We start from the raw sequence: 13,725 nt of genomic DNA on the forward strand, positions 1-13,725 counted from the left end.
TAGTTATAAACATTAATCCATTGGGTTTGCCTGAAGCCATGAGGCTATAAAGAAATGAAGGAGAGAAAAAAAATGTTCGAGTAGGAATAAAAAAAATACTATAATTAATTACTGAAGAGCAAAATTTATCAACCAGCCTCTAAGAAGCTAATAGTAGAGGTTAGGTAAATATTTGACTTTGTGAGGCTAAAGATAATAAATTTAAAAAGAAAATGGTGTACTTTTTTTTTCATTCCTGGAAGGGGGTATGATGAGAGGTAGGCATTTAGACTTAGGGAGATGAACTGCTAAGAAGGGGTTAGTGCCTTAAATAAATAACCCATCAATATACTCTAATTTAATCTATATAATTAAAAACCCAGCATCAGAAAGTTACACAATCTACATGGGCATATCACCTAAGTATCTAAGGGGTGCAATTTAATATTTTTCTTGATCTGATCACATTACTGCCAGCAAAAGACCATTCTTCTAAGCACATCATGGAATGAGTGTAGACTCAACTTTGTTCTGTGTTGCTGTAGGCATCGTGTGATGGGGAAAGGGTGAATTTAGAGTCAGAAAATCCAGGATCTTAGAATGGAGCTGATATGTAAGTGTTCTAAGACCTTGTAAAACCCACTTGTCCTGAGTGGAAATTTTTTTCCTACTTGTCAAATAACAGGTTTAGATTAGATTGGATTCTTTAATCAATATTCTAGCTCTAAAACTTAATAATTAACACATTAAACTACAATTAGTACTTGATGTCACAGTTTTATTTAGTTGGTTAGATTAGCTAGTCAGATTATCTGTATAGAAATCAATTCTTAGACACCCCAAATGGCTAACTACATGCAAGACAAGTTTGGGCCACTGTAACAAAAGCACCATAAACTAGATGGCTTAAAAAGCAAACACTTCTCAGTTCTGCAAGCTGGGATGTCCAAACCAAGTTACTGACAGATCCAGTGTCTGAGAAGGAGTTGCTACTTGGTCACAGATGATCATCTCTCATTGTGTACTGTCTTGTCAAGAGTACAGAGAGAGAAATGGCAATCAATCTTGTGTCTCTTTATAAAGCCATCAATCCAATTCTCATGGTCCCTCCCAAAAAACCTACTCCTTGGGGAAGAGGATATTAATGCATCAATCTGGGAGTAACACAAACATTAGGTTCATAGAAGAATCACATTTTATAGATGAGGAAATTGAGACTAAGATAAGTAACCTAAGGTTACAGTACTAGTAAATAAGAAAGCTGAGATTTAAACTCAGGATGATGTCCTGAGTATTCTTAGGAAATGATGTATAAGGCAGATGTAGAATATTGTGGTGTTCCATCTGCTTGACCTCCACCTCTGAGTCTTCCCCTATTATAAAGTAAAGGCTAAGAGGGGTCAAGAATTTTGTGTATAAGCTTGGTGTGATGGCACACACCTTTATTCCTAGCACTTGGGAGGCTGAAACAGGAGGATCAGGAGTTCAAGACAAGCTTGAGCTAAATAATGAGACCTTGTCAAAAAAAAAATCTTATTTATACCCTAGACAGAAGAAGTTGCCTTCAACCTGAAGGGTATTGGGAATGGGTAGACTTCCATAAAGTCTCACCATTATTTTATTATTGGAAATACTGAAACTTGAAATACTATTGAAACAACTCAACTATTTTGTCAGCTATGAATATATTCTGTTGCTTGGAAATGCAATTTTTTCCCCTTATTGACTGACTGATGTAAATCAATTTACAGAATCCATGAAGCATCTTGTGAAGAAATGAAATGATACCTCAAATTTGAGTCTACATTTTAGACTTCAAGCCTATATTTGAGAAACACGTCTCTTACTCTCTTGGAGTAAGGACAGCAGTAAGCTAACAGCTGCCATGTGAAAATGTCCTGATTGCCTTTCAGTGAATCTCAGCTATTTCAGTTCTCACATAGCGTGGGAGGGAAGTGAAGAACAAAGAGTGTTTATCATGTGGAAGAACCTCACCTCCTTCAGGCAGAGTTGCAGTAGAAGCTGCGTGCAATCTCCAGTTAGAAAAAGCCAATCTAACTCATTATTGTCTCCTCCTACCACCGCCCCCAAAAGATGCATAATAGACATTTATGTTAGCTATGCAAAAAGAAACATGGAGGAAACATGTGTAATGTAGGAAAATAATCCTACATTCCAGGAAATGTAGAGAGATATAGGGGAAGAAACAAAATTTTGATAATTGCCACTTTGCTTTGGAGCTCTGTGATAACTGAATTTAATCTTTTGCTTGCTGTTGAAAGGGGAAAAACAAAAGAAATATTACTATCAAAGTAATGCCTCATGAATATTAAAAAACTGAAAAATATCCTGAATTCATTAGACAAGACACATTTTTAGCCTAAATGGTATATTTTATGGCTTTAGAAGGATAACTCAATGGTACCTGTATGTGGGTGAAAATTACATAGCTAAGCACACTCTGAGATTAAGGAAGGTGCCTGTTCCTCTGTCAATTATTACTGACATGCATTGTGCCAGGACATAGGACTGCATGGTATGAGCAGCAAAGCTGCCTGCTACTGGTCCTGCTCCTAGGTGGAGTCCTCAGCTGTGGGCTGCCAGGATCGCCTGGGCCTTAAGCTGCAGAGAAGCACCTCTACATACGGGCATTTGCGCAAACTTGGATAAGAAGACACTGTAAGGACAGGAATCGCAGTAGTGCTGCTCCACCCCAATCCATGCCAGTCTGCAGTTTCACTTTCAGTGATTTAAGTTACCATGATTAACCATGGTTTGAAAACACTGTATTAATATGTGTCTTGACTGTTTTAAGAGAGACCACATTTCATAATTTTTATCACAGGATATTGTTGTAATTCTTCTATTTTATTATGAGTTATTGTTAATCTCTTGCTGTACCGAATTTTAAAATGAAACTTTATGTATGTATAGGAAAAAAATCACTGTATATATAGAATTTGATACTGTGTTAGTCAGTTTTCTGTCACTCTAAAGTTTCTCTGATAATTATTTATAAAGATAAAAGCTCACTGTGAACTGAGCTCACAGTGTTGAGCCCAGTCCAAGATTAGGTTGCCACCTTGCTTTGGGCCTCTGTCACATGTGAGAGATGGCAGTGGAAGGATGGTGTGGTGGAGCAAACTACTCACCTTACAGCCAGGAAACAAAAGTGAGGATGGGTTTGGGTCCCATAGTCCCCTCAAGGCTACACCCTCATGACCTAAAGACCTCCCAAAAGGCCCCACCTCTTAAAGGCCCCAACAACTACCAGTAACACCACCCTAGTACCAAGTCTTTACTCTTAGGCCATTGGGGACATTCAACATCCAAACTATAGGAAGTATTATCTAAGCCCTCTATGGGGAGGGGAAGTCTTGAAAATGTGTCCCCTGAGGATAAAGGGACTACTATATTTTAAATAAAAATTTGCTATAATTAAGGTAAATCCTAACATGAAAAAGAAGAGTTTTCAATTTTTTTTGGATAGACAATAAATTTAGGTTTATTACCTACTGTACCAAGTGGATTGTACTTTGTGGATGACAGTGGCACAAGCATCTCAAAAGGAAAAAAGCTTGGAAAAGGGTACTTTCATTAAAAAATGTTTTATTTTTACTTGGCAATAATTATACATACTTATGGGGTACAGGGTGAAGTTTGATACATGGATATGTTATGTAGTAATCAAATCAGGACAGTTAGAATTTCCATTACTTTCATCAGTTCTTTGTGGTAAAAACATTCAAAGTTCTCTCCTGTAGCTATTTTGAAATCTACAACACATTATTGTTAGGTATAGTACCTACTGTTCAAAAGATCATCAGAACTTACTCGTCCAACTGACTATAACTTTGCTCCTGTTGGCCTCTTCCCTTCCCCTCAGCCTCTGGTACCCAATATTCTACTCTACTTCTATGAGATTATACATATAAGTGAGTATTTGCTGTTTGTCCTTCTGTGCATAGCTTCTACCACTTCATGTAACACTTTATGAATGAGTGAAACTATGACATTATTTTTAAAACCTACTTTTTTTCAACTTGATGCTCTGGGTTATAGAGCAAGACTTGACTAGTGTTGTCTTAAAAAGTGTTCACAGGCCTAAAAACTGGTTCTTTGTGGGCTCATGGGGCGCTTTGTATCTTGACAACACCTGAGAAATACACATTTTTAGGCTGTTCCAAAGCTTCCCCTACAACTAAATTATTTTTCTTTTAGGGGAGGTTCCAGGATACCTTTCATGGTCCAATGCCAGAAACCCTTTGGAAATAAAGCATCTATCTGCCTTATGAAAGATATTATTTATAAGCATCCTCAGGATGCAAGTCTGTAATGACCAAGCTAAATTAGCCTAAAAAGAAAGACTGCTGCACATTAAAATTGAAAAATTAATAAAACCACACATGTGAACACTACTTAGTTTTTACTTACTTATGTAAAATGCACCCCATCTTTTCTCATAAGTCATGCTTTTTGTCTTTTTACCTCTGTTCCTATGATTTTAAAACATGTTGTTTCCCACTAAATATAATTGTAGAAGAAGGACATTGATTTTTTGGAGCAAATCCTTCACCTCCTTTTGGGAGAAAACAGGGTGTGCACATACCCAAGGAGACTTCCTTTTTCTGTCTTGCTTTGTATGTGTATGCATGCTCACGTGTGAAAAAATTTTAGCAATGAGACTGTCTTCATAGGTAGTAAGTTCTGTGTGAACTAAGGCAGTGTGTGTTTGGTGGTAGTGATATTTCAGAAGGAAATATATTTTAGTAATGAAAAGCTCATTCATACATATGCCCAAAGTACAATTTAATCCTTAATGTGTATGAAGTACAATAAAATATTATCAAGATTGTTGACTAGGTTTAAATATAAGAATTTCAATTTCTTAGGGTATGTTATGCTTTCATCCTCATTTCATCTTTAATTCTATATAGTTATATTACAGATATGTAATGAAGTAAATTGATTATGTACCTCTATGAATAGAAAAAATTTGAGCAAGTAATTCCATTATACGTATGCATATTATATTTTATGATCAGTATTTACCTTGGCAAGGCACACAACACACTTGGTTGAAGTTCAACAGTAATAATAAAATTTATAATGTAAATATAAATACCTATTTATTTTCATAAGTTCTTTTATTACTTTTGAAATTTTGATTAGCTGCTATGAGATCTCATTACATCATAAATGTTTTTAACGTTAGTTCTGCCATTTTCCACATCTCCCCGTTCCTAGGTTTTTATCTAAATTTCCAACTATTCATTTATAGTGATTGACTCAAGACAGTATTACATGTAAATACATCTAACTAGACTCTGGTAATTTATACTATGTCCTAAAAGGTAGAAAATAAAGGGATAGATGGCCTCTGTGCTGTCAACCCCTGCCATGGAGCTGTACTCTCCTGTCTTCCTCCTGTGTGTGATGGCTGAGCAGGGCCAGCCTCACAGGCAACTCAGTCACACAGAATCCTGGTGCAGAAGAAATCACCCTTAGCAAAATGTTCTGCTTCAGAGTCTTGACGTTCTTAATAGTTTTATCTTTGAACTTGTATTTTGTGTACTGCTAAGATGGGGGACTTGCCTTATGAAAGAATAAGAGATGTGATTTGGGAATTTTGAGAAGAGATGAAATTATCTCAGAGATCCAGGGTGAGATGGGAGGTATTGGAATGGAATAGGATAATAGAATAAGATAGCTTGGCAATGGGATTTTTATTCATAATTTTCCATTATGTTTATGCAATTTTCTCTAGCCACGCCCATCTACACAGATATAAGGGAAGAGCAGTGAAATGACTAAATTTGAGCAGGGATGAAACTTTTCTAGGCAAATGCAATAAAGATAGTAAGGAGCTTAGAAGCTATGTAGTACAAGTTGGGTAAGAAGGGAAGTGATTTGACTTAGAAAAGGAGCCAATCATGAGCACATATACTGAGGGCCCAATGGGTTTGAATAATTGTTTCCACTGGTGAACTAGAAGTTAGAAAGATAAGCTGGACCAATTAGTGGAGGATAAGGGCTGGGTGCCAAAGCACTGTTGTTGGTTATTACAAGGTCTAAGATTGGACCATGAGAATACTTGGCAGCTGGGGTGGAGTAGAGGAGTAAAACGCACATAAAATCATACAATTACAGAGTCCAGGGCGCTAAGGAATGTATTTTTGTGAAGTTCTCCCAAAGTAGTAATGAAAGCATTGGGGGAGAGAAAGGAGGCAACCAGAAATCTTACACAGATGATGGTAACCAGGAAAAGCAGTAAGAGTCCTTGACTGATTCTGAGCCCTTCAAAGGTATGACTGGCTGGAGTAGTGGGTATCCATTACTCTAACACCACTTGCAGGGATGAGCAGAAATTCTCTACATAGAAAAAAGTGAAAGGGATCTAGGGGTATGGTAGAGTAAGGGGGTAGAAGAAACATGCTCTTCTTTATTAAAGAGAAAGAAGTAAATGGAGAGGGAAGAAATATAATGGCTTTTAGAAATTATTTTAAATGTTCACACTCAGTCATGCATGTGAGCAAATTCCCTCAAAGAAGAGGTCTATCACATTTGTAGTCAGAGTCAGGAAATTACGGTCACATCAGCTTAGATTTGCCAATCTTAATTGCCTTTTTCTCTGTATTGTCTTCAGGTGAATCACATGTTGTCACAGTGAGAAGCTACAAGGATTGTCACCAAAATCTTATAATACACAATAGTTTTGATCTAGTCACATCATCATATTCGTGCAGTGGAATAATAGGCTTTATCTGAATCTCAAAATGGCAGAAAAGGCCACAGTCTCTGGAGTCAAGTCACCTTGAACTTAGGTTCCAGAGCCCAGGCGCATCAGATAATAGTGCCATTAGCCAGGATTCTGCACTGATCTAGTGGTCAAGTTTCAGAAAAGAAGAGAAGAAATCCAGTGTGGATTGTCGAGAGGATCCTACATAGAGCTGCTTCTTGCTTTGTAACACTGTTTCCCTACATCACAAAAGAATTTAATTAGTTTGTAATTTATACCATGTATTTGCATCCCAAGGCTGTGTTTATATACCTTTGCTTCACCATGTCTGTCTTGAGGACTGATATCCACACTGAAACATTAGGCAGGCATCTGTACCCTCTGCACCTGCCCTGATGCTCTGGATCACTGGCCGCATTGCTAAGATCTCTGGCTAATATATGTGCTTATCTACAAAAGTGGAACTGTGTGTGTGTGGGGGGGGTACTGGGGTTTGAATTCAGGGCCTACAACTCAAACCACTCCACCAGCCCTTTTTTGTGAAGGTTTTGTTCTGTTTTGAGACCAGGTCTCACAAACTATTTGCCTGGGACAGGCTTCAAACCACAATCCTCCTGATCTTTAACTCCTGAGTGGCTAGGATTACAGGCATGAGCCACTGGTGCCCAGCGAGGCACATTTTTGTAATATGACATAGGATATAATGAATCATCATATAGAATCACCAAAATAATGAAATATTGCAGGTTTAGCATGTCATTTTTTTAATCTAGATTCTCTAATAAAATTTCAACATTAACCTGAGTGCTTGGGGAACAAGAAGTTTTAACTTTCAGAATACATTCTACCCTCCCCTGACCTTACTACTAACTGAAATTACTGGAATAATAGATTTAAGCTAGAAAGGGCTTTAGAAATGGCACTGTGGATTAGTTGTCTTATTAAAATCACATAGCTAGTAGGTGTTAGAGACAGAATTAAAAATAGAAGACTTGATATAAAAAGAGACCTATAGATTGTTTTTTTTTTTTCACCAAGTCTTTGATGGGAATGTCCTTGTATAAATGACCCTTCCACTAAAAAAGAAAGAAATTAATTGCAAACTGTTTGGAAGTGGAGTGACCCTTTTACTAGCTAATTAACTAAATAAATGTATAAATTTCAAACTGATTGAAAGTTCTATTTGTCATAGAAAGTGGTAATTTTCGTTTAATGGATATTCGAAGATATTTTCTTTCTATTCATATTATTATTTTTAATTTTGGCCAGGGTCACTCTTAAAAAAAAAAAAAAAAAGCCTGAGAGCAAAATTACTTTTGGCAGCATGCCATAAAGAAGGTTGTTTTGAGTTACACATGGACCTCTTGTTGTTTTTATTAATTTAAATAAAAGTTCTACAGCTCCCTTTAGATGACTTCTACAAGGTCATTTATGTGGATGAGTCATCACCACTCTGCTACTGGAAAATGACTTTAGGAATAAGCCATGCTGAAATTTCAAAGAGCCTTGTTTCTCACTATGGCAGCTATGCAAGTGGAAAGAATAGGCTTGAATCCAAAGAAAGGAATTGCATGAGAAAGGGCATTTTAGCAACTGAATAGATTATTCAAATCCAGAAAATGAATCTGTTTGTATCTATTAACTATACTAGTTTGGCTTGATATGATATATTTGTTCCCAGGTAAAAGGATTTGCCAAAATCATCTTAATCAATATGAATATGCTCAGCTACTTGGCCAATTGCAACTCTAATGAGGCAGTTGCAGATGTCACATTTAAACACCAATCCCCATAGTTACTGGCTTCAGAAGTGTGAGTTTATTATTCAGGACTAAAAGACCATTTCATAGAGAGTAGTTTCTTTTTTCTCATTGTGTCTCTGGATAATTGCTTTTGTTATTTTGTTTGGGGATATTCAGTACTAGAATCCATACACATCAGATTTTCTTTGCTGTAGTCAGCTTTCCTGGGATATTGAAATGAAATGAACTGGGTGCTTTAACATGAGAAAAAAAGAGAAGTTTTGTTTCTCTTATCATGCAATATATTAAGGCTTTTAAAACTGAACCCTATAGAAACTTTCAGGGTTTTTTCCTTTGGTGTCTGATATATGTAAAAGCCTCATGTCATTGTCATTATGTAATATTTACTCAGTTTCCACTACACTATAACAAATAGTACTGCTATGGATTAAGTATGAGTTGAGTGTGTCTCTCAAGTGTTCATGTTTTGGGAGCTTGGTTAGTGAGGCACTGAGGCAGCGCTGATAGGTGAAGGGAACTTTAAGAGACAGGGCCTAATTGGGAAGTTCGTCCATCATTGGGAACTCTGCCCTTGGAAGAAATTAAGGTACCTCTATGGGAATACTATGCTCTTCTGAGAGGAGTTGTTACAGGAAAGAGTCCAACTCCTGAATCCTAAATTGATCTTTGGCTTCCTGTTCTGAGATGTGATCTCTTTCTCCAATATATACCACTGCCATGATGATGCTATCTGCCATTAGACCCTTTACTAGAGATCAAACCAAAGGGACCACTTGACCTTGGATTTCTTTTTTCTCTCTTTTTGTTTGAGATGGAGTGTCACTTTGTTACCCAGGCTGTTCTTGAAGTCACAATTTTTCTGTTCCAGCCTTCCTGGAATTACAGCCAGGAACCAACCACCACATCTTGGATTTTAGCCACCAAAACTCTGAGCTAAATAAACTTCTTTACATTATAAAGTTATCCTGTCTCAGATACTTTGTTATAGTAATAAAAAGCAAGTGAAAAGTACTAGAATTTTCTTATACTCATTGCAAGCTCAGAAAGTGTACATTTTGTTTGTTGTGTCAGTATCATGAATTAGGTGGGGTAGGATTTTGTCACCCCATTTCACTGCTGAATAAATGGAAGCTCAGAGTCACGTGATCTGATCTATATTGCATAAGTAGTTTGTGTCCCTTCAGAATTAAACTTTATAAAATTTAGATGCTTCGTTATGGAATGCAGAGATTTTAGCCTATATCTATAAGACTTTATTTACACAAAATAAATACATCAGTTTAGTGGTCATCCTATATTTTATTTTTGAATATTGAATTTTTGAATTTTGTCATTTTGACTGGTGCTCGTAGGCACCAGTCTCAGCGATCTGATACCTCCAGTTCTCAGGATTATCATTGCACACTTTAGGAAAGACTCAGTTTCAGCACTACTTACCTTTAGCTTCCGGAACAGATAATGTCGTGGTTGAAGAGATTTTACAGAGGGCTTCCCTGGAGACAATCAGTTTACAAGAACCTAAGTGAAAAAAAAAAAAAAATCATTGCAAGGACCTGGACCACGATCATGGTTTGTCCTTGTCCCCACTATATAAATGAATCCATGAATTATCCAGTGTTCAGAGATCAAAGCTTTTGTAACATGGTCCTTAGAAGGTTATAGCCAGAGGAGAGCTTACAAATTATCCATATCTTCATTTTTCTTTTCCTTTGGCATTGCTCGAGTTTGAAGTCAGGGCCTCATGCTTGGTAAGCTGACGCTCTAACACTTGAGTCACTCCCCTGTTTTGCGTTGGGTAATTTTTTTTGGTGTGTGTGAAAATATAGTTTGTTTTCTTTTGTTTTTAATGATTGTACTGGGTAGGGGTACATTGTGGCATTTACAGAGGTTCCTGCAATACATCAAATAGTGTATTAAGTGTTTTTGAGACTAGGTTTTGTGAACTATTTCCCCCATGGTGGCATTGAACAGTACCATGCCTTCATTTTTAAAAAAGAATTCTGACACAGACACTGAGAGGCAAGAGAACTCCACTAGCTGAAACTGGTTCATAGGTTCCTGCCTTAGGACATACTGTCATTGTAAATAATGATAACAAGCTTGATAAGTGCTTCCACACTCGTTTACGAAAAGCTTGTAGCTAGAACCCCATAGTGATGTTGCAAAGTACATTTCTTAGAACCATTTTTAAGGTTGCAAAATAGAAGCATGAATATTACAGGACATAGGTAAGGCATATCATCAGCCAGGAAATGGTAGACATAAATTGTGACATGTACTCTTTCTTCTTGGCACAATTCATCCTACTAATTAGTGACTACTGCCCATAGTCACCTTGAAAAAGTCATTTTATCATGATCTTGATCTTGATCACAATCATCATTCATTCAACACAAACATTTCTTATTGACGAACTAACTATATACCAAGTAGAGATATTCTTTAGTTTAATAAAACGGAAGTAAAATTAAATACAGGTCAGCCTCATCATTCTAAGCAGTTATATCCTATAGTCTCCACAAATGCTAAATTAGCAAATAATGAACCATTGTTCCATTTGGGAAATACAGGATTAGATTCCTGCAAGACTCTAGTCACAACATTTTATCAAACAACTAGTATGTAGTTTTGTTTTATATTGTTCCTACTTAAAAGCACTGTACTTAATATATATTGTTGATTCATTAACATTGAACTCGTGGCCAACAGTACATAACTCATGCCTGAAGGAAGCTTATGTAACAAAGTTATTTTCTTCATAAGGTGTGCTACAGGCTTCTTGCACTTAGAAACAAGTGGATAGCACTTTCGCACTATCCTGGGGGCCACTATCAACAGCAAAGCTATCAACAGAAAGCACAAGAATGTGAAAAAAGAGGTACTAAATAAATCTTCAAGGGTACATGTGTCTTCAGGATGAGATCTGAAACAAGAAAGCACTTGTTCAGCCTCAGCTGGGAATCTCAGCCAGTAATGTGCACACCAGACAGTATTTTCCTCATCAGCTGGGAATCTCAGTCAGGAATGTGCACACCAGGCAGTATTCTCCTCATTGTTTACATGTACATGTCCAGGTATGGCCACTAAAGCGCCCTGAATATTGATTTTGAGGTCATGAAATAAACTGTAGCAAATAGATGAATTTACCAATAGGGAATCCATAAGTAGTAAGAGTCAGCAATTGGATGAATAGTAAGCATACTAAAATTATTAAACAATTAATAAAGCCAAGTTGAAAATATAATAAAAATATACTTAAAGTAAAACTTCATTACATTTTCATTCATTTGAAATAAAGCAAAATAGAATCTGATCTCTGTTTTCAGGGAGCTTGCAATCTAATCCCAAAGATAAAGAGTAAACACACAAATAGAAAATGTATGGTTTTTAAATACAACTTATATAAAAAAAGAATAGGGTATAAGGGCTCATGATGTGAGTTTTACCTCCAAATTGGTCACCGGCAAGTACATATTTTGCTACTGGTCACAGCAATAATGTCAACTCAGAAAGAATCTGGTGAACCTCCTCTCCCACTCTTCTTTGCCTCCTGGAGGGAATAAGGAAACAATCCAGTGCTCATACAGAAGGAGCATTTCTTTGAGATATATACACCTATGCCAAGGCTGCTCAAATAAGCTAGCCTCTGCTGTAACTGTCATTGCATTCTGGCAGCTCCTCTCTGTAATGTACACGCAGAAGGGCCATTCACTCCTGCAGTGCAGGGAGTGATGGTGTGATTCACTTTGTGTGCCTGTCAACCAAAAGGTGTGGAAATTGACTTCTATGCAGAGGGAATGAAGTCAGATGGATTTAAGGGTTGTGAGACCCTTATCACAGAAGCAGATTAGTACATTTCAGAGGTGGAATGAGCTTTAGAAATATTTTATTCCAACCACTTCATCTTACCAAAAGAGGAACTGAAGCATCTATTTTTAAGGTTGATAATTACTTGAAGACAATTACTTAGACAATCTGGATAAAATAGATCAATTTTTAATGACTTACTCATTTGGAAGAGCATGCACTTATATGTCTCAGGCTCAATACATTTTTAGTGTTCAATAAAGGTTGAATTGTCAAAGTATAACTGTGGTGTATTTAAATGTCAATTGAGTGTAATTTATCCATCGAATGTCCTTGCTAATGTCTAATTGCTGATTCATTCCTTACTAATAGTTACTCTGTTATTTTGTATCCACACACCAAAAGCTGAGGAGAAACTTTTAACTGAAACAAGGATGCTTTTACTTATCTAACCTGAGTGCTATGAGCCAGAGGATTTAGACTGTCAGACTTCCGCAAAATCAATTTTAAGTATGAAACCAATAAAATTATGAAAAAGTCTATAACACTGTCAAAAAGTCCTCTGCATTAGTTTTTTTCTAATAGCTACCTCTATTTTCTCCAAGGACTAGTTAGTTATACATCAAAACTGTTCAAGAAAATAATAGCTTAAAAATATTTTAAGGATGGTGATAAACAGCTAAATAAGCCAACATAAGCATATAAAAAGACAAATTGGGAAAACTGCGACATATCTCAAATGATTAATAACTCTAATATAAAATAATTTCTAGGTAGAAAGAGGAGTGCATTTAAGCCCAAAGAAAAATGTGCTAAGTATATGAACAAATAGTCCACCACAACAAAAGAAATACAAAAGGCTATTGGCTATATGAAAATATGGTCAATCTTACTGGTAAGACACAATTAAAATTAAAGCTACTTTAAGACACCATTTCTCACCTATCAGATTGTCAAAGTTTTACATGTAAGCAAGCAGGCACTTTCGAAAATCATTGGTGACAAAACAGAATAACCCATATGGGAAGGAATGTAAGACTGCTCTTAAAAAATACATATGAATTTAGCCTTTTGCCAGCAAGCTCCTGTCTAGGAATTCATTCCAAAATACTCTGGAGAAAGGTACAAAATGATGCATTCATAAGGCTTGTCCTCTGCCTCATTTGAAGCAACTAAAGACTAGGAACTCCAAAATGGCCATCAGTACATATATTATTTTCCTAGAGCTGTCACAACAAATTGCTGCAAACTAGGTAGACTAAGACAACAACAATTTATTGTGTCATAGTTGTAAAGACTGGAAGCTTGAAATCAAGGGTCAAGTGCAGTCAGTGTTCTCTCTGAAAACTTAGGAAATTTCCTTGCTTCTCCCAGCTCTGGTGATCCCTGGCATGTCGCTGCATTACTCCAGTCTCTGTCCCACACTCACAAGGTCAC

General features: G+C 36.6%; 1 long non-coding RNA gene across 1 annotated transcript in view; it reads right to left on the minus strand.

Annotated features, from left to right (window-relative positions):
- LOC141423927 (uncharacterized) overlaps positions 1-12,032 on the minus strand; it is a 54,429-nt gene extending 42,397 nt beyond the window's left edge. The window contains exons 1-2 of the long non-coding RNA XR_012448693.1: positions 11,928-12,032; positions 9,919-9,999 (exon numbers count right to left, since the gene is read on the minus strand). This is a non-coding gene — a long non-coding RNA (uncharacterized lncRNA). The remainder of the gene's footprint in view (positions 1-9,918; positions 10,000-11,927) is intronic.
- Between the last annotated feature and the right edge of the window lie 1,693 nt (positions 12,033-13,725).

The sequence above is a fragment of the Castor canadensis genome, chromosome 6, assembly GCF_047511655.1.
Source record: "Castor canadensis chromosome 6, mCasCan1.hap1v2, whole genome shotgun sequence".
Lineage (NCBI taxonomy): Eukaryota > Metazoa > Chordata > Mammalia > Rodentia > Castoridae > Castor > Castor canadensis.